The sequence below is a fragment of the Gracilinanus agilis genome, chromosome 2 (assembly GCF_016433145.1).
Source record: "Gracilinanus agilis isolate LMUSP501 chromosome 2, AgileGrace, whole genome shotgun sequence".
NCBI classification, from domain to species: domain Eukaryota; kingdom Metazoa; phylum Chordata; class Mammalia; order Didelphimorphia; family Didelphidae; genus Gracilinanus; species Gracilinanus agilis.
Window position 1 is genome coordinate 533,322,493 of NC_058131.1, and position 22,295 is coordinate 533,344,787.

Here is a 22,295-nt window from a genome sequence, read left to right on the forward strand (position 1 = left end):
GATTCAATCCATTCTCTCAGCCCTAATGCTTACTCTAGATGACAATCTGAAACTAAATTTCCTTTTTTTGAGTGCATGAGAGAATTAAAGGGACATAAGCATAAGGGAGAGGTGCTTAAAATATGGGAAGGAAAATATCTTAATCTTGCTTGTTCTCAATATTCATAGAATATATTAACGTCTAACTGCCTGCTCCTAAAAAAATTCTCCCTTTGTGATAGTCAGTGTAGTTGTCTGGAGTTAGGTTTGTAATTCTGGTTCTGAGTGAAAGTCTTACAATTAAAGTATTGTTTACATTTTGTTTTTATTTTTAAATTTAATAATGAATACATGTGCTACTTCACAGGATATGGCTCACAAGGTCATTGAATCATATTATCATAGTATTATAAAAAGGGCTTCAAAGACCATTTTGTCCAATCTGTATTTGATACCAAGTCAACTCCATAATGTTTCTAAAGGGTGGCCATCCAGACCCGGCTCAAATTCTCCTTTCATATAAAAATCATTACTTTTTTTTGAGATAATTCTTTCACTTTCGGATAGCTTTACTTAAAAAGACATTTTTCCTTACCATCATCTGGAGCCAAATCCTCTGAAATGTTTACTTGGTAGTACAACTAGCTCTGTTCTTTATGGTCAAACAAAACAGTGAAATTAGTAGATACCATATAAATTATTATTGACTGATAGATGGACCACTTTCCCAACTGATGACCCTTCAAATATCTGAAGACAGATAATGTAGCTTCTCCAAATTTTCTCCTTTCCAGGCTTAAAGTCCTTAGGTCCTTCAATCTAATATATATTGTTGCCAGTTCTTTCTCCAATCAGATCACCCCCTTCTAGCTGGGCTTTATCTTACCAAAATCCTTCCAAAAATTGGTTCCCAGAAATTAATGCAATACATTATATGTAAGCTCATCAAGGCAGAAACTAGAGTAAGATTATCACTCCCTTTGATGCAAAACATTATCATTATTTTTATGCAGTTTAAGTTTATAATACTTAAAAAAACCTTACCTTCTTTCTTAGAATCAATACTGAATATTGGATCCAAGGCAGAAGAGTGGTAGGGGCTATGCAATGGGAGTTAAGTGACCTACTAAGCTCATATAGCGAGGAAATGTCTGAGGCTAGATTTGCACCCAGTATATCCCATCTCTGGGCCTGGCTCTATTCACTGAGCATCTAGCTGTTTCCTACATTCATTTTTTTAAACAACATTGATAGCTTTTTGTTTTTGCAGTACTTCTTTTTCTAAGATTTTTTCCCCTCTTCCCATGTAGAGATGCAGCCATTATTACAATAAATTAAAGAGGGGAGAAGCAGTTTAGCAAAACTAACATATGAATCAATGCAACAATATACAAATCGTATATTCAGTGTCCTCATCTGTGGTGATGTCATCTATCTATGAAGTGATGCCACCATATATATGAAGATGGGAGGGAGGTACATTCTCATATTTCTTCTTTGGAGTCATGATTAATCACTCGATTTCATTTTGTTGTTTTTGTTATTGTTATTCTTTTCATTTATAGCGTTGTATCCATAGTGTATATTATTATATATTAATTTTATGTTATAATTACATATGTATCATCTATGTATATATGTATAATATATTTAATATATAAAATAATATACATGATGAATAAAACATAATATTTTGATGTTAATTCCAAAACTATGCCAATGAGAATTTCATATGAATTGAGGAAATATGAAAGCATGAGAGGAGACATTTCTGGATGAAAAAAATAATGTACCTATACTAAGAAGGCTCTTATCCAAGAATATGTTCCCTGCCTCCCAATAAAAGCTTACAAAAGATTTGTATAATATACAGAAAATTCTGTTGCTACTCTTTTTTTCTCTTTCATATTTGTTCATTTGGGGTTAATGTTGGTCAAAGTTTTCTGGAAGTAGAGTGAAGCTTTATTCAATATCCTTAGTCTTCAAATAAGACTTTTAGTGTTAAAGAAAAAGAAAACTATTCATTTTCTTCTATTCCATTATTTCATTCACAGAGAAGCTTTTAAATATCCATCCAACAGCTTGAATGTTAGGTACTTTAAACATAACTATCTTTTCAGTAAAAGTAAAGTGAAATGTAACTTTTACTATGATTGTTGAATTATTTCTAAGAGCTCTGGGAAATTAATAAGGACTTTTGAAATCAAAGGCTACTCCTTAATCCTTACATATTTCATTTTGATCCAGATTCAGAAATTTCAGGAAGATCATCATATCCAAATCCCTCAGTGGTAATGTTAGTATCACTAAGATTAGTTGGAAGGATTTAAAGAACTATGGACTTGGGCATTTGCTATAGGATTGTAGGGATGATGAAGGGAGGGAGTAGGATTCTCTGTGAAAAGCTATACATTAATTTCCTCTTTAGTGTCTCATTTGTGCTGTCTCCTCTTCCTCTGTCCCAGTCTCAATGACTGTCTGTCTCTATCTGACTGACTCTATCTCTTTCTTCTTCTGTCTCTTTTTCTTTCTCTGTCTTCCTGTGCCTCTCACTTTCTCCCAATCTCTCAGTTACTACAGTTTTGAGCATGTAAAATATTGTCTAGTTGAACCTGAGACTGAGATCCAAGTGTCTAATTGTCTCTTTTCGTTTCTGTTTCTTTCCCAGAGCAAGTCACTCAACTGAAACTACTCTCTCCAGAGTTACCATTTATCTTTTAATTGCCAAATCTAATGGACTTTTCTCAATCTTCATCTATCTTTACCTCTCTGCAGCCTTTGACACTATCAAACAGTCACTTCTCCTTAAATTTTTTTTCCTCTAAATTTCCATGTTGCTACTCCAACCTGGTTTTCCTCCTACCTGTCTGATCACACTTTCTTAGTTTTCTTTAATGAATCTTTGTCCAGGACATGATGGCTGCTGGTGGATATCCTCCAAGACTCTTCTCTGTCCCCTCTACTCTTTTCCCTCAATATTATTATTTCCTTTAGTGATCTCATTAGCAGCTATAGTTTCAGTTACCATATAAAGATAATTTTCAGATCCATTTATCCATCCTTAACTTTTCTCTTAGCTTCCAAATTTATTAGACATCTCAAACTGGAGATCAAAAAATGTATTCCCTGTCTTCTCTCTTTGCTTCTCATCTTTTCTAAAATTTGGGACATCACCATTCTCCTAGTCAACCAGGATTGCAACCTAAGTGTTATCCTTGACTCCTCACTCTTATTTCCCTTATATCTTCTGTGGTCAAGTCTTGTAGATTTCCCTTCATAATGTCTTTCACACAAACTCCCTTCTCTCTCCTCTAACACTGCCATCCATCGCTGTAGTACAGATTCTTATCACTAGATGCCTAGATTATTTCAGTAACTTGATGGTTTTGTCTCCTTAACTCAAGTTTCTTCCCACTCCAGTCCAGCCTCTATTTAATGATCACATTGATTTTCTTAAAACACAAGTCTGACAATGTAATTCCCTACCTCCCCCTATTCAGTACACTCTAGTGAGTCTTGATCACTTCTAGGATCAAATATAAAGTCTTCTGATTGACATTCAAAACCTTTCATAATCTGGCTTCTTTCTTCCTTTCAGTCGTTTTTCTTCCTTACTCACCACCATGTATCTGTAATCCAATGGCACTAGTCTTCTTGCTGTTCCTTATATAAGACACTACATATCCGAACTGCAGGCATTTTTATCAGTTGATCTCCATGTCTAGGATATTCTCCATCAGATGGATGGATACAGATCAAAGCATACAATCTTTCACATCAGTGTATTTATGGTTTATTTATTTATTTTATTTGTTTATTTGCTTATTTATTTATATCTATGAGTGTGTTCCTACAATAAGGACCTATATATATATATATATGTATTTTGTATGATAATAAAAATTAAAAAAAGGAATACTTTCTCTCCTCTCCAATGGCTTCCTTCAAAATTAAAAATATTAAAAACCATTGTTAGTCTGTCTAGAACAATTCAGCAGTCATAGAAGTCTATAAACAAAAGAGCAGTTTTTAAGCCAATAACTAGCTGTGAGATCTTGAGCAAGTTATTTCCTGGATGGACCTTACTTTCCTCTCATGTAAAATGGGGAAGAATTAGATAAAATGACCTTTGGGATTCCCTGAATATCAAAATTTATGATCTCATATTTTTATATCATCTATATCTTGATGTTTTTGGTAAGTGAAAGAAATGGCTGATTTGAATTGAGTGACTATTTTAAAGGTAAGTGAATATTAAGAATATTTAGCTGATCACTGCTACAGAAGGAACTGATAGAATCTGAATGCAGATTGAAACATATCATTCCTTATTTCCTCCATGAATTTTTCTCTAATGTAAGCAATATGTCTTCTTTCATAATAAGATGAACATAGAAAATATATTTTGTGTACATGTACAACCTATATCATATTACCTGCTGCCCTGGGGTGAAGGGAGAGAGCATGAATTGAAAAATGTCAGAAAATTATTATTGAGAATTGTATTGACTTGTAATCTGGAAAAAATTAAAATTAAAATAAAGAATATTTAACTGAATTCAAGTAGCTCTAGGTAATGTGCAAAATGGGAAAAAATGCCTTTGACTTTACTCCCCCTGATATCAGACCAAGGCCTGATGAACTCAAAACTTTAGAGGCCTTGGACCATGAATTACATAAGGAATAACTTCTGATGAACAACCTCATATGAATATAATGATTTTTCTTTGTAAAATTTGATTTAATTTTTTCAATGAGCACAAATATGTTTTTCTCCTTCTTATCCCCATATATACACTGCATAAAAAGGAGGAAAAATACCTCTCTGACAAATAAGCATAGTCAAACAAAGCATTCACATTGATAATGTCCAAAAATCACGTTTCATTCTGTGCCCTGTCTATCATCTCTCTGTCAGAAAGTGGGTAGTATATTCATTAATAATTCTCTTGAATGATGACTGTCTTTGCATTCATCAGAGTTCTTAGGTCTTTCAATGCTACTTATCTTTACAATGTTGATATTGCGTAATTGGACTGATGGTTCTACTCAGTTCATTTTATTAGTTCATCCTTGTCTTCCCAGGCTTCTCTGAATTACCCTTTTCATTGTTATCCTTTTCAAAACTGCAGACCTCACTGAAACCTTTGCCAGAGGAATATGTATAAACATACCAGGCGAGTCAAACCTCCACTGCCACCTTGACAACCATCACCTCTCAGATAACAATGGAGATAGCCCAGGATACTGGGCCCAAGAGCCTCTGGAAGATTCAGAAAAAATTCTAAGCAACAATATTTTGGGTATAATCAAATGATTCAACATTCAAAATGGATGTGGTTTAAACAACAGAAATGACATTAACAGAGATGCATTATAAGCTTTGCTATTACATGCTAAATATCATAAGACCTTTCCATCTGATTTATAGCTGAAACTTCCTATATATATTGTTTCCTCCTATTAGAAGGTGAGGGCAAGACTCTTACTTTTATTTTTGTATCCCTAGTACTTTGAATGTAGTACATAGTAAATGAATGCTTTTTCATTCATTTATTCATTAATGCATGAGCGCATGCACTCACATTTTGGCATTCACTTTGGAAATGATTGGTGGGCAAAAAAATTTTTTTTAAATTATTGGTGTGTCCACTTTCACTTTAGCCATATCTTATTTTTACATAGTAGTTGCATTAGTCCAATGGACTCTCCTGAACTGTATATACCTAAGGTTTGACAAATATAAATCTGTTTTATCCAGTGGAAATGCACGTTGGCTATGGGGGTGGGGGGGTTGAAGGTGGGACTGAAGGGGAAAGTAAAAACATGAATCATGTAACCATGGAAAATTCTTCTTAAAAATAAAATATTAAAAAAATAAAAAAGATAAATTGTCCCTTTGTTACTCTTTCTTGAGCATCACAGAATTGACTGGAAAATCATGATGCATGACATTACACTGCCATTTCTGATCCTTATTTTGAACTCTGAATGCTTGGATCTGGGGAACACAGTAGAAATATCTGAAACACAATGTTTTTTTAAATTAATGAACAATTACTAATTTTTTTAAGCATCCAAATGCCAGGTAGTACTATTGCAGAGAAACTACCTCTCTATATTGTGTAGGATTGTGATTTTCACTGTTCTGCTTTCTTACCTAATGAAATAAATTGGCTATTCTATTGCCTTCTTCCTACATCCCTCTTAATTCTTAGGTTTAAACAAGATTAGGAAGTGGGAGCATCATACCAATATTTCCTCTTGCCTGATATATTTTTTCCTGGGTTAAATGCTCCAATGAATCTGTGTTCTCATTGATGGTGAGGCTCTCACCATAAATGCAGATCCTGGTCCTTACATGTCTTTTCATTAAATAAAACTCTTCTAATGCCCTTGATCTCATCTGCCACTTTGCCACTATTGCTGTTGAAATGGACTCTACAAGGCTGTTTTATTTTTACTCAAAGATATTTTATTTTCTTGATTACATGGAATAACAATTTTCAACATATATAGTTCTAAAACTTTAAGATCCAAATTGTCTCCCTTTCTCCCTTTCATCTTCCCTCTTGGACATGGTAAACAATTTGATCTGGGTTATATATGTATTATCATGTAAAACATACTTCCATATCGGTCATTGTTATAAGAGAATATTCATATAAAACTAAAACTTCAAAATGAAAACATAAATAAACTAATCTGAAAAACTGTATGCTTTGATCTGCAACCAACTCCAACAGACCTTTCTCTGGAGATGGATAGTATGTTTTGTCAAAAGTCCTTCAGAATTGGCCCAGATCATTGTATTTCTGAGAGTAGAAAAGACTTTCACAGTTGATCATCATACAATATTGCTGCCTCTGTGTACAATGTTCTCCTGGTTTTACTTATTTTGCTCTGTATCAGTTCGTGTATACAAAACTGGTTCAGATTTTCTTTGTTTCATGTTTTCTTTTTTTTTAATTTTAATTTAATTTTGAATATTTTTGCATAGTTACATTTTTCATGTTCTTTTCCTCTCCCCCAAATGCCTACACCACCCTGTAGCTGATGCATAATTCCACCGTGTTTTACATGTAACACTGATTAAGACCTACTTCCATATTATTGATAGTTGGACTACAGTTATCGTTTAGCATCTACCTCCCCAATAAAATCCCCATCAGCCCATGTGTTCAAGCAGTTGTTTTTCTTCTGTGTTTTTGCTCTCACAGATCTTCCTCTAAATGTTGCTAGTTTTCTTTCTCATAAGTCCTCAGCCTTGCTCTGAATCCTTGCATTGCTGCTAGTAGAGAAATCCCAATGTTCAATTATACCACACTGTATCAGTCTCTGTATACAATGTTCTCCTGGATCTGTTCCTTTCACTCTGCATTAATTTCTGGAGGTCATTCCAGTTCACATGGAATTCCTCCAGTTTATTATTCCTTTGAGCACGATAGTATTCCATCACCAACAGATACCACAATTTGTTCAGCCATTCCCAATGGAAGGGCATTCCCTCATTTTCCAATTTTTTGCCACCACAAAGAGCGTGGTTATAAATATTTTTGTACAAGTCTTTTTCCTTATTATCTCTTTGGGGTACAAACCCAGCAATGCTATGGCTGAATAAAAAGGCAGATAGTCATTTAAAGCCCTTTGGGCATAGTTCCAAATTGCTATCCAAAATGGTTGGATCAATTCACAACTCCACCAGCAATGCATTAATGTCCCAATTTTGCCACATCCCCTCCGACATACATTACTCTCCTCTGCTGTTATTTTAGCCAATCTGCTAGATGTGAGGTAGTACCTCAGAGTTGTTTTGATTTGCATTTCTCTAATTATAAGAGATTTAGAACACTTTTTCATGTGTTTTGATTTCTTTATCTGAAAATTGCCTATTCATGTTCCTTGCCCATTTATCAATTGGAGAATGGCTTGTTTTTTTTTTTTTTTTTTTTTTTTTTTTGTAGTTTTGATTTCTTTATCTGAAAATTTTGATTTCTTTATCTGAAAACTGCCTATTCATGTCCCTTGCCCATTTATCAATTGGGGAATGGCTTGGTTTTTTTGTACAATTGATTTAGCTCCTTATATATTTGAGTAATTAGACCCTTGTCTGAGTTTTTTGCTATAAAGATTTTTCCCCAATTTGTTGCTTCCCTTCTAATTTTGGTAGCATTGGTTTTGTTTGTACAAAAACTTTTTAGTTTAATGTAAACAAATTATTTATTCTACATTTTGTAATTTTTTCTAACTCTTGCTTGGTTCTAAAATCTTTCCTTTCCCAGAGATCTGACAAGTATACTATTCTGTGCTCACCTAATTTACTCAGTTTTCTTCTCTATATTCAAGTCATTCACCCTTTCTGAATTTATCTTGGCATAGGGTGTGAGATGTTGATCTAGACCCAATCTCTCCCATACTGTTTTCTAGTTTTCCCAGCAGTTTTTGTCAAATAGTGGGTTTTTGTACCAGAAGTATTTCACGTTTTCATTGATCAAACAAAAAATTACTGGCCAACCCACTGGAGATGGGTCTTTCTGTGCTTAACTGGAAAATCACAAGATAGGCGTGTCTATATTACCCACCAAGGCCATTTTTTCAAGCATTCCCAGCTGGGTAGAGTCTTATAGTGATTGCATTTCATTGGTATAGCCTTGGACAACCCAAGGTCCTTGACATAATGAGGTATCAGAGCAGGGCTTTAAAAGAGAACGATAAAGAGGCACAGCATACTTTAATGAGCAGGTGTCACTGTTATCACTGTTTCACTGAAACAAGCTCAGGAGATGGAGTTTTAAAAAAATAGATTTTATTCATATATTTTGTTTTTATGCCTAGATTCACCCCACTTCATATACCTCTTCCTTTCCTCCTCAGAGAGCCAACCCTTATAGCAAAGACATTTTGAAAAGAATTAGAAAAAAAAAAGAGGAAGAAGGAGGTGGGATAATAAAAAATTGATCAATATATTAAAAAAAGGACATTATAGTCAGTTCTATAACTATGGGCCCCCCATACCACATAAATATATCTTTGTAGTAGTAATGGGAGCAGCTGTCTTTTATTCTTTGTTGGGGTCAAGCTTATTCTTTATAATTATTTCATAGCATATATTTTTGATTATTTTGTGATTGTTGTTCTTTTTATTTAAATATAGTATTTATGAATTATTTTACTGGCCCCTGCTTACTTCATTTTGCATCAGTTCATGCTCCTCTGTATTAATCAATTTGTTATTTATTATTATATTAATATTAAATTACATACAGGTACCATAATTTGTTTGGCCATTCCCCAATAAAGAAGCATCTATTTTATTTCCATTTCTTTACTGCCACACAGTAAAAGTGATGTTATAAATATTTTGCATAAAAAGAGACTTACTTTTCTTGTCAGTGACCTCATTGAGTATGTCACATGTAGAGAAATCTCTGAGTAAAAAGGTATTTTAGTTACTTAATTTTTTAAATTTTAAACTGCTTTCCAGAATGGTTAAATTAATTCTTGACTCTATCAATGAATGTACCAGCTTTTATATTGCCTCTCTAACATTGACTAACCATATTTTTCCTCATCTTTATCAATCTTCAAGCTTTGATATGAAGTACCAGGGTGTTTTTGATTAGTATTTCTCAATGAAGCCTCCTTTTCCTGTGTAGTATTTTTCCTGTATATACTTCTTATAGCTGATAAATCTATAAGATCTGTTTCTCTTCTCATTTTTTGGTCTGATATTTAATATTCTGTTTATATATACATTTCTAATTTATCATAGAATTTGGTGTAAGATGTTGGTCTAAACCTAATTTCTGTCAGACTGCTTTCCATTTTTTCCAACATTTTTATTAATAATTTAACTCTTCCTAAGATAATTTCAATCTTTAATTTTATCAAACACTAGCTTATTGATTTTTATTATTTCAAATTTTTCCTTTCTCGACTTTTTCCATTGGTTAAATTTTCTATTTTTAATCATAACCAATTGGATTTGATGATTGCTGGTTTATAATATAGTTTGATATTAGGGAATCTTTTGTTTCTCTGAATGAATTTTGTTAATGTTTAATATAGTTAAAACATTTTTTCAGTTGTTCTGTATATAGAATGAAATCTTTATGTTAACTTTCATAGTATAGTCATTTTTATTATACTGTCTTGGCCTGGCCATATTCCCTGACTATTCTTCTTTCCATTTAAGATATTCTTTATTTCTTTGAGTACTTTTTTAGTGGAATCTATAAATTTATTTAATGAACTTTGCTAAATTGACTCATATTTTATGCATTTTTTAGTTATTTTGAATGGGGTTTCCCTTTATGTTATTGCTTCTTGGATTTTGTTGTTATATAGAAATGCTATTGATTCTTTTTGCAGGTTTGTTTTGTAGTCTACAACTTTGCTAAAGCTATTAATCGTCTCAAATAGTTTATTTGCTGATTCCCTGGGACTTTCTAAGTAAACCATCTTGTAATCAACCAATAGAGATAGTTTTGAGGAAACAGCCCTTTAAATTAAGTTGAAGACAGTGTCTTGAAGGAAAACTGCCTCAGGTGTAAAGGATAGTGAGGAATAATTGTGTGAATTGAATGTGGAACTAGTAAGATAGGAATTCAATTGATTTAGTTAGGTAGAATAAGAAAGGAAGATAAAGAGGCGGATTCATAAGTGAATAGACAGAGAAAGGATATTAGAGATTGTCAAAGCCAAACTCCTCATTATAAGGAAGAGGAAATTGGCATCCTTTTATAAAGTGACATTCTTCCTACTCAAGAATTTTTGATGGCTCCCTATGGTGTCTAGGCTAAAATATACATTTGTTTAAACCTGACACTTATAGTCTGTCACATTCTGGTTCTAGCCTACCTTTCTAGACTTATTTTATATGACTACCTTTCAGGAATGGAATATTCCAAATATATAGGGGCCTGTTTGCAGTGCTCTTAACTCAACATTCAATCTCATATCTCCATACCTTTGTATAATATCTCCATGCTTGGAATACATTCCCTCCTCCCCTATATCTCCTAAGACTACTGAGCTGCCTTTGAGATTCAATTGAGGTGTTATCTCCTCCATGAAGCCTTTCTTAATTCTCCTGGTTTTTATTAAATGTTCTTATTATTACTTTTCTATCTTCACATTGTCTCTCCCAAGAGAATGTAAGCTCTTTGGAGGAAGGAATATCTTACAGTATCTCAAAGAGAGAAAGGGATTGATAAATATTTTTAATAGTGTTGAGCTCTTACAAGTTAAATTAGTGGCAGAATTCAGAATAATGCAGGTCTGCTCATTCCCCTTTAAGTGATCAGAGCCATGTGATGTAGAAGAAATTGCCCTAGAATGGCAAACACAAACAAATACATTCTTAGATTCTTATTCGCCGTAGTACCCTTGGCAAGTGAATTTACCTCTCTGTAAATTAGTTTCCTCATTTACAAAATGAAGGTATTGGTCTCTATGGCCTTTAAGATCTCTTCTAGTTCTAAATCTCTGATTCTATAAGTGCCCTTTTAGTTTTTCTTCTTTTAGAAAGCTATTTATATCTTGTAGAAAAACATACTGTGCTAAAAAAACATATTAATGAAAGAATGGACACCATTGGAGATTTTACTATTTTAGTGCCTAGTTCATTTTCAATTTATTAGAATATGTAATGCTAGACCAGTCTCTGGGTAGACAGTTTGAGTACAAATTGGGATAAACACAACAACTATTTAATTTTTTAATAAAAATACTAGATGTTCTATAGCTTTTATGAAAGTTATAAGTTAATGGATTTCTCTTGTGAGCATCCTTTGCTGGTACAAAGGCTTACCTATTGTTGAGCACACATCCTAGGCCTTCAGTTTAATCTCAATTTTTAGGCATAGGTGGTCTGCATTTACACATAGACAAATTATGAGGGCATTGATTTCTACAGCTAATTTGGACTGAGCATGGGCAAATGCTGGAATGTGGATGTACATCCTTTTTGCATGGGTGCCAATGGGGTCCAAGGCCTTGGAAAATGTTATTTGTCACGTTTACCACCCAGAAAAGAGCTTAAATGTGTCTAATGAAAAGTCTTCCAGCTGGCTAAGTTCAAGGGAGGATTGCCACCAACTCCCTTAGAATATATTGAAATGTGGGAAAAAAGACTAGAACCTTACTGGGGGAGAAGTCAGTTTGGGAAGGGGGATATGGCTTAGATCTCATAAGTATCCTCCTGGGATCCTGAAGATAAAAACAGTTTTCCTTCTACTGAAAAGACACTTCAAAGGATTAGGAGCCACATCAAAAGATTACATTGTGAGTTGTGTTAGCACGTCATTAACACTCTTTATATAAGAATCCCAGTAATTTAAAGTGTCCTGTAGATATGTCCTAAATTTAGGTGCAGTTCTTTATTTCCATTTTGAGTTCAGATAGCTTTTGGGTTGAGGAGGGGATAATTTTTTTGGGACAAGGAAGGTAGGGGGTAGATGATGATGATGATGGCATTTTTGGAAAAGGCTTATCCTTTTAATCTCGAATATATTTATATCTATGTAAAGATATATGATATGTTGATATATGTATATGAATATGCTATACATATTGTTTATTTTGTGGCCAAAGTAAATCATGATGTTTAATTGCAAGATTGAGTTTTTTGTCTCTTTTTCCACTTTTGTAGGTAATAAAGAATCAATTTCCAAGTAAACTGATGGTTAAAGTTAAATAAGCCACGCAAAAAAGTGTTATTTTTTTTTCAGAGTCACCTTTTCTTTTCTTCTTTATTCTCTGAATATCATTTTGCTGTAATACATAGATAACAACTAAGGATAGCAATTGGCTGAACATAAGATATTTATATTTTTATATGTAAGATACCTAATATATGTAATAGTTATATTAATACATATATTTATATCTTCTTCCCCATTGAAGAGAATTCCATATCTTGATTACCCTATTCTGTCATCTCCTCTCTCTTTTTATCTGCCTCTGTCTCTCTCTCCCCTGTGGTTTTATGAGTGTAGAGAACTCCCATTATGGATACTCTCTTCACCGATTAAATAGGCAATTCATGTCTGATTTATAGTATTAGTTGCGCAAGACATTGAGATGCTTGGTGACTTGCTCAAGGTCACACAGTTCCTATTTATCAGAAACAGGACTTGAATGTAGGTCTAAGTTTCTCCAAGACAAGTCATTTAACCATTAATCCATGATTTCCAGTATTTTAACTTAATCTAAAGTACAAGTGTTTTGGAAAGGGCTCTAGATCTGGGATCAAAGGACCTGCATGAATTCTGCCTCTACTCTTTATTTCCTTTGTGAATTTAGGCAAATCACTTTATCATCTCTGAGATTTAGCTCCCTTTTCTATAAAGGAAAGAAACTGTACTACATGACCTTCTATGGGCCCTTCCTGCTCTAAATTAATGGCTCCATGAAATGGAAGTAAGGGGAAAACAGATATAGCAGGACAATACAAATGATATTTCCTTCTTTTATTTTTTTCTGTTAGGTTTAAAAAATTAAAAAAAAATGTTCCATGATACATGTAAATACTATTTTAATATTCATTTTCATTTATTTCATTTTACATTTAATATTAATTTAACATTCATTTTGCAATCTTTGTTCTCTCCCATCTTCTTATCCCTCCCCCATTCCCAAGATGTAGGTAATTTGAAATAGGTTGTATGAATGAAATTTTAAAAGGGTGCCGGAACCTAGTCTCATCAACTCTGGAGCTGGAAAAGACTTTAGATATCCATTTCCATTTCCATCCCATACAAATTCCATTTTTTATTTTCCTTTTTCTTATTGTATAACCAACCAACTTTGCTTCAATGGCAGGCTTATGGCAACTTCTGGCAGGAAAAAAATGAATTATTGACCTTCTATGATCAGATCTTTTTCAGAAGTTTTACCCACCCAAGACACTCATGAAAATGCAAAACTGAGAAATGAGATTCTTTTTTTTTCTATTGATTTGGTCAGTTGGTTAAAAAAAAAAAAAGGAAAGGGGGAGATGACAATAAGAGGAATTCACAGTCCCCATCCTTTGATCTCTTGAAGGGTTGTGATAGAAAGGCTACACATCTCATTTGAGCTGACAGGAGTTTGAAATGTTATAGATAGGTTTCCTGTGCCCGACTATTATTTACCCTGTGACGGTAATGTCACTCTCTTTCTGCTTTTTCAATATTGTTTGCACTTTACCTTTGTGAAAAAGGGCTAGATTGAACCACGAGAAGGGAGATAATTCTATCTTTCTGCAGGATCAATGAAGATGTGTTTACAGGTCCAGGGCACAGTGTACACACAATAATGGATTGGAGTTGTGTTGACTGAAAGCTCTTTTTCTTTGTAACATGTCAATCTTGTATCTATTACTTGATTGCAACATAAAAGGCTATTTGGGCAAGCCCTGAAACAACAACTGTATCAGCCTTGGCTGGAGTGGTTACCTGAGCTAAATATGCAGCCTGGGGCAAGATAAATCACTTAAAGCCTGAGATTGGGCAGGGCTCTATTTACCTCTCCATCCGGGAACTACTTCATGCTTGTGTTCTTCTTGGATTCCAAATGTTGTTTTACCTGAAAGCATTGTAATGAATGTGCAGGGGCAGTGCGGAAGTAACTTTAGGCTGTTTGGAGATTCTTCCACATGAGGCCCCCTGACGGATAAAGAATGTCCCTGAAAAGGCACATCTAGAGAAGTATCTGATACTTTCTTATTGGTGAAGGAAAGACCCGAAGTCTTAAAAAAGGGGGAAAGAAGTTTCACTGCCTGTCCATTAAGTCATCCAGTTTAGTCCTTCCCTGGGTTGGAGGTATTCTTTGACCATCAAAAGAAAATTGCGAGCCTGCCCACAGCTCTCTTTGCCAATGATGCAAGGCTGAACAAGAGGCAAAGTCCTCCCTCTTGGACCACTTCAGTGACAGCTGATGCTCTGAAGCATTAAATTAGGCTGTCTTTCTCCAGTCACATCACCTCCATCATTATTCATAGTTGTGAATGACTCCAAGCCATTGCAAATATGGGCCAGAATATGCGGTGGCTTTTTTGTTTGTTTTTGTTTTAATTATCTTTTGGTTCAAGCCTATGATTTATTTGGCACAGGAAACTCCTGGTGACTAAACTCCTTCTCCCAATGCAGATCACTAACTTTTCAGTAATTTATAATCGTAGAAAGTAACCAGAAGTGAAATGACATAGGTAAGTGACTTCTATGGGGTCACACAGCCATTCTGTGTGTCAGAGAAAACATACCATAGGTCTTCCTCCTTATGAAACTAGTTTTCCATCCACAATATGCTGTGCTGCCTTATGCATGGAATAAGTTGTACTCCATATCCTGAAGTTACTAATTATGGCTTATTTTTAAGTAGGGTCATTCTGACAGATGTCCCTGGTTGAAACAGAATATGTGGGAGGATACTGTTTCAGTGGTTCACTGTCCCACCCTATCTGTGGCCATACTTCTGCCAGAGCAAATTCCTCTCCTCAGTAGGAAAGCCTTGACCAACTGAGTTTGAGGGAGACTTATTTGGTATAGATGGATAATGGTAAATGTATCAGGACAGGTACATTAGCCTTGGAAATAGTGATCATATTTTGCTGATAAGTGTGTTTCATTTTTAGAAACAAATGTCCTGGAAGGTTCTATATAAATTACATTAAAATTGAATAATGTCTTAAAAGTTAATATCATAATTACTACAGTTAAAATAGCTACTACCTTGACTCCTCCTTCCTATAATAGTGCTGCTGCTACCATTACTACAATGACTACTACTATTACAACTCTTCCTTTTCCCCCTATTATAGCTACTATTGCTACAACTACAAAAACTACTACTACAATTCCTCCTCTTCCTATTGTAGCTGCTTCTCCTACTACAAGTACTACTACTATAACCACTACTATGACTATTACCACTACCACCACAACAACAACCACAACAACCACAACTACTACTACTACTACTACTACTACTACTACGACGACGACGACGACGACTACTACTATTACTATAGCTACTATTACTACTACCTAGATAACTAGCATTTATTTAGAACCTACTATGTCCCTAGCTTTACAAATTTTACCTCATTTTATACTTAAAACAACACAGGGAGGTAGGTCATATTATTATCCCAATTTTCTGGTTGAGGAAACTGTAGCAAAGTTGAATTTGAACTATGGTCATCCTGACTCCTAACCAGTGCTCTATCCTCTTTGTCATCTAGCTCCCCCCTTTTTTTAATTAAAGAAGCCTTATGGTACATTCATTTTTTAAAGGGAAAATGTATTTTGAATTGCAAGTAAATCTTTAACTTGTTCTTCCCCCCCCCCCACCCCAAGTTTGTATTTTAAGGTTACCTAGTATAGTAGATTTGAAATAAGAAGGGTTGGGATTTAAAACTGGCTATGGTAGATTGGACAAAATAATTGCAAAACAGGATTTGGGGAAGAATGTTAAGAGATCAATAATTTTCAAACATCTTTAAGACCTTAATGCTATGTAAATTACAAATGACTTTTTTTCTGTTCATTATAATAGATCCCTTTAGATTCTTTTTTTTTTGGGGGGGTAATACTTTGTTAGCTAGTTAGCATTTATATAGTATTTAAAGGTTTGTGAAGTGCTTTACATATATTTTCTCACTTAATTCTCACTAAAATCCTCTGAGGTAGGTGTTAGTATTCTCTCCATTTTATAGATGTGAAAATTGAGGCTGAGAGAAGTTAAATTACTTACTTAGGTAAGAGACTGAGATAGTCTTCCAGACTCTAAGTTCAACACTGGAGACACCTGACTGCCAGCTAGCTTGCATCAGCCTAGCTTGAGTTATTATATGTACTTGGATATAATGAAATTGAAATTATTTAAAAATATTTTATGATTGGAGACATTTAAAATTCAGATTGACTTCTTTATTCTGAATTTAGTAGGTTTCACTAGGATGTTTAGCCTTTGCTCCCCTTTTGAAAGCTGACAAAATAAGGTTTAGATGATTGGTATCAGTTGGAAGAAAGTTGATCTTGGAAGGACAAATGGAAATAAGGCTGAGATACAGATCCCTGAGACAGAAACTTCCCTTAGGGGAAAAGGAGGTGAAGTTCTTGATTCTCTTTAGACCTGTGTTCTAGGACAAGCCAACTCAGAGTGGTTAAGTGGAACAGGGTCAGGATTAGAATGCAAAGGGACATTCGTAAACCAGATAACACTTAATAAAAAGAAATTTACTCTACAATCACAGAAATAAAACATACATTCAGTAATGACAACATCATTAGTTCAGTTGGGTCCAACTTCCCATGCCTCTATATTTGCCATGATGACATACAAGATCAGAAGGGTGATGACTCCAGTAAGAGCAGGAAGTCTGTTAAAATGGAAGGACCCAGAGTACTCAAGGCATATATCTTATGTCTTAAGTGTTTGGAAATTTATGTCAGTCATTGAAGCCTCTAAAGTATGGTAAAAGTGCAAAAGCAATTGACTGGTTTGCAGCCTAACTATTTAAATGGTGACACTAATTAGTCTTACAATTCTTAATCCAGCAATCAAATGGGACTTATCAAGAGCATGCAAACATTAGTTTATATGACAATATAAACATCAACACCAGTAGGAATAGATCAATATAATTTGACTTTCTAGTAAGTGTGTCTCATACTGGTATTCAACAACAAAGTTCTATCTTTGCCCAGCTAGAAGTCACACATCTTCCTCCAAGGTGACTGACTGGACTGCCTTGTGAGTTGAGTCTCTGTCAGTCAATCAGCACTAGAGAACATGATGTTGCTTGAGTTTCAGGTGTGGGAGTGGAATGTAGGAGGCAGACCTAAACCCAACTCAGGAGTAGGCTGAAACATCAATGGCTTTCTTACAGTTTTAGCTCTGAGTTTTATGTGTATTATTTAGTTATGCCCAAATTCTGATTCATGGCTAATGACTTAATTTGGTTAGAAATTAATTCAATTGGTATTCAATGACATAAGCTAATGAGGTTGTTTACCAAATTTTCTCATTAGTCATTTATTCTATCCAGGGGTCTCATATGTTTAAAAGTTGCTTACGCGCATAAACCTATTACTTACCAACCTATATCACACATAAGCTTATCTTAATATTGAAAAATTAAGTTAAGAAAAGCAAATACAAAATTATTTCATCACAAAACAGTGACCTAATACAAAATGGAGTTGGTTATATCAAAGCAACAAACTTATTCTCACTATAAAACCCGAGTCTATAGATCAACAAAATATTTCAATATTTTTTAAGGGAAAAACTAGTATATGAACCAGGGATATTCATTCTATCTTCTTGGGCTATGGTCAGTCAATTTCTCCTGCTGCCATAGATTCCAAAGAGAATATTATTAGGTCTTGCTTCTGTTATAACTTGGTTGCTAGCAATTTGTGTTTTTATTATGTAAATAAATCTCATTTATATTTAGATAGCTTGTGAGTCTGACTTCTAAGGGATATTGGTCAGTATACTTGAGGAAATATCATATACTATTATCATTAACTTGGTTTCACTTTTTTTAGGATTATTATAAAAAGTTAGATTAACTGTCATAGGTATTGCATATCTTAATATTAACAAGGCATTTTATAACTCTTTTAAAGATCCTTCCCTTGTTGGTAAGAAGAATTATCTGTTGTTAATAAATGTATATGAAAATTATTTTTTCTATTATAAGTCAAATACCTGCTCCATGTTCCTGCATTGAATGAATGACATCTTATCTCGGTTTTCTCAGTAAGTTGATTACTATAATGGTACTGAGATTAAAAGAACACACTGGTTAGGATCAAGTCCTACAGTGAATGAAGGCAATGAAAAGAAACATGGAAGGAGAAGTTCATGGAGAATCATTATGGAAGCCTAGACCTCATGATCACAAGGCCTCCAGAGATGAAGGAGCCTAGTTTCTAGGATATAGAGTATAAGTGAAGAAGCTTTATCAAAAGGTAGAATCATACTAGACACTGGCTAATGAATCTGTTTCAAACAAGCTAATTAGGACAGAAAGGAATATATCAGTGATTCCCAAAGTGGGCACTACTGCCCCCTTGTGGGTGCTGCAGCGGTCCAGAGAGGTGGTGATGGCCACAGGTGCATTTATCTTTCCTATTAATTGCTATTATAATTAAAAAAAATTGATTTCCAGGGGGCTAAGTAATATTTTTTTCTGGAAAGGGGGTGGTAGGCCAAAAAAGTTTGGGAACCACTGGAATAGATCAAGGTTAAGTCAGGGTTTCCAGAGGATTGTGGTGAATGAAAAATGAAATGACTGAGAAAACAAAGTTTCAGTCTTCCAAGCATATCAATTTATTAAGCAATGCATGGCAATTGCTTAATAAATCAGGACCAAGTCCCTTCCTCAGCTTCGAACTGGACTTTGAATACAGGAGAAGACAAATTTTTACACATTAAAAATCAACAAGACCAAATAATTAGAAAAGGAATAAATTAAGTAAATTGATTTCTAATCAGAGGAAAAATTAGGATTTTCAAGCTGCAAATGGGAGAGTGAAGGTACAATTCTCTGAAAACAGAAAAAGAATTGTCCCATTCCTCCCAAGAATCTGTAAACATTCAAAGTAAGTGCAAGAACATGATCAGTATGGGGTCAGTTTTCTAATAAGACATATGGCTTGCTAGAGATGTACAATTATGAGAATACCCTTTTCATTAAGCTTAGAATCTGATTGCGTTTTGGGTCAATGTGACTTAGATCCTTGGTTAAGGGTCTTTAAACAACAGGTAGCGGTGGCCCAGTTTCCTAGACATGCAGGGATCGGTTCAAATAATATAATTCCCAAAACTGAATAAAGTTTTCTCACGGGACAGAAATTAAACCAGACCCATAACTGATGAGAAAGGGAACTGAGCTAGTTCCAGAATTGAGTCATGAGATGAAGTCAGTGTGGTTTATTCAGTTTCCACAATTAACTGCTTGCTGTCCTAATCCCCTCAATTTGGGGGGGGGTCAGACCTTCAAGAAGATGAAGAAAGGTACTGTTAAATCAGTGGCAGAAGGAAAGCTTTTTCTTAAAAAGAGCACCAGAAATAGGGGGGAGGATATTAAGAGGGTAAGCAATACTGAGATTTTAAAGAAATAGGGAAGAGGAGTTGGTTAAACTGGTGTGGGGAATAAAATATCTATTCTTTAATATCCTTATGAAATAGCATAAAATCCATGAGAGTAATCTTTGAAAAAGTTCTTGCTGTAAGCTAGAAATTCCATATACAAGATGGGACTAGGGAAAATTCTACAAGTGGCTGTGAATTTACTGACTTTGACAGTATAAATGAATCTTTGCTAGGAAAGCTAGAGCTTGAGCCAACATGCAACTCAGGCACTATTGTAATTGCTGAATCTGGATAAAAGATCTGAAGGATGGATCTAGAAATGATAAAATGGGCAAACTAGGAGAAATCAAGGTTAGTTTCCAGTACATATGTGTGGAAAACTGGGGGTAAACTTTTAGCACTTTTGAAATCCTAACCTATTCTTTTCTGTGTTACTTACTAGTGGAAGAAAAGTTGGGTTATAAAGGTACTGTAAACACAAGTAAATCACAGTCTTCTTGTGGACAAGATAGAGAAATGGATTGGATGATAGTACAATTGAGTGGGTTCATAACTGATTGAACTAATGTACCCCTAAATCCATTAGGACTAACCTTTTTGAGTATAAAGGCCCTCTTTTTAGTAAAAAAATGTTTAGACCATCTCATGATAGTAATTTCACTGTATTAGTACCAGACAATTCAGAAAAATATGTGATGACAAAGAAATAACTATGAATTAGGCAGCCAAGTGGCAAAGAAGAGAGAATTGGACTTGTATTCAGGAAGATCTGACTTCTAATTTTGCCTCAGACACTTACATGCCTGTTTGGTCCTAGAGTCTAGACAAATCACTTAACCTTTCTCAGCTTCAGTTTCCTTATCTCTAAAATGGGGAAAAATAATGGCATCTACCCAACAGGGTCATTAAAATCAAATGAAATAGCACATAAAAAGTGCTTTGCAAACTTTAAAATACTTTATACAGGGTATCCTGTAAGTCTTAGTGAAGTTTTAAGCTTCAGTATATTAAAAACACAATAGCTTTAGTATGATTTAAAAAAAAAACCTTCACTAAGACTTTTGGGACATACTGTAATGTTAGGAATTATTAACAATAAGTAAAGCCTTTAAGGCAGCAAGCTGGCTCCATGGATAGAACATTGGACCTGGAATCAGGAAGACCAAAGTTCAAATTTAGACTTACTAGCTGTGATTCTAGAAAAGTCACAGTTTTCGTATCTGTGAAATGGGCGTAATAATGATTTCTACCTCTAGGGTTGTTGTGAGGATCATATAAGATTATATATGTAAAGGGCTTTTTAAACTTCAGAGTACTATATACATCCTAGTTGTTATCACCATCATCATCAGTACTTTGGCTAAAGATTTTGGCTAGTTGTTGCCTTCCTACTAGAAGAGAAGCAAAATGATGTCACTGGTGATATATTTTGACTCTGACATAAATCGAATTTAAGTGACATAGAGTTACACAAAGTCTTCAGTTTCACTCTCTTTTCCAGAATCATAGAAGTCCAATGGCAGGACAAAAGTTAACATAACTATGATTGGAATGCAGTGGATGACTTTGACCTTTTCAATGTCTAACAAAGCTCTAAGCACTCCACAGAGCCTGCTTCTATCACCTTCATGATTGTTAGAATGATTTGTTCTCATCTTCTGCAGGGGGATGTCTTCACTTGCCTGGCTTAGACACCCCTCTTCCCCCCCACCAAATCACCAATAGGTTTAAGGTCTGTCTGTTACCCTCAATCTGTTTTAGCCAACATGCTAACATGATTTGCCAGAGTGTGACCACTGCACATACTTCATCTTTGTGGAGCCATCAATGAAAGTTGGGTGAGAGATAGACATCAAAGGAGCCCTGAAAAGGACTCAGCAAGCCCTTACACCTGAGGTAATAGTCTTCCATCCTTACAACACCCAGTTCATGTCTGGCTGTAGACAAAGAATTTGCAACTATCAGAAAAGCAGAAGGGAAAGGGGGAAAATGGATGACAGAATCAAGACAGCAAAAGATCTCACAGGCAAGAGCTATGGTTCAAAATTAACACAATGAAATTAAATAGGGATGAAAATTCAGTTTGGTATTTAACTTAAAAATCAATTCCACAAGTGAAGAATGATGGAAATGTAGTTTAGCAACAGTTCATTTCAAAACAGACATGGAGGTTTAATCAATTTGGATCCCAAAAGGCGTCAGCAGTGTGATGTGGCTGCCTAAAT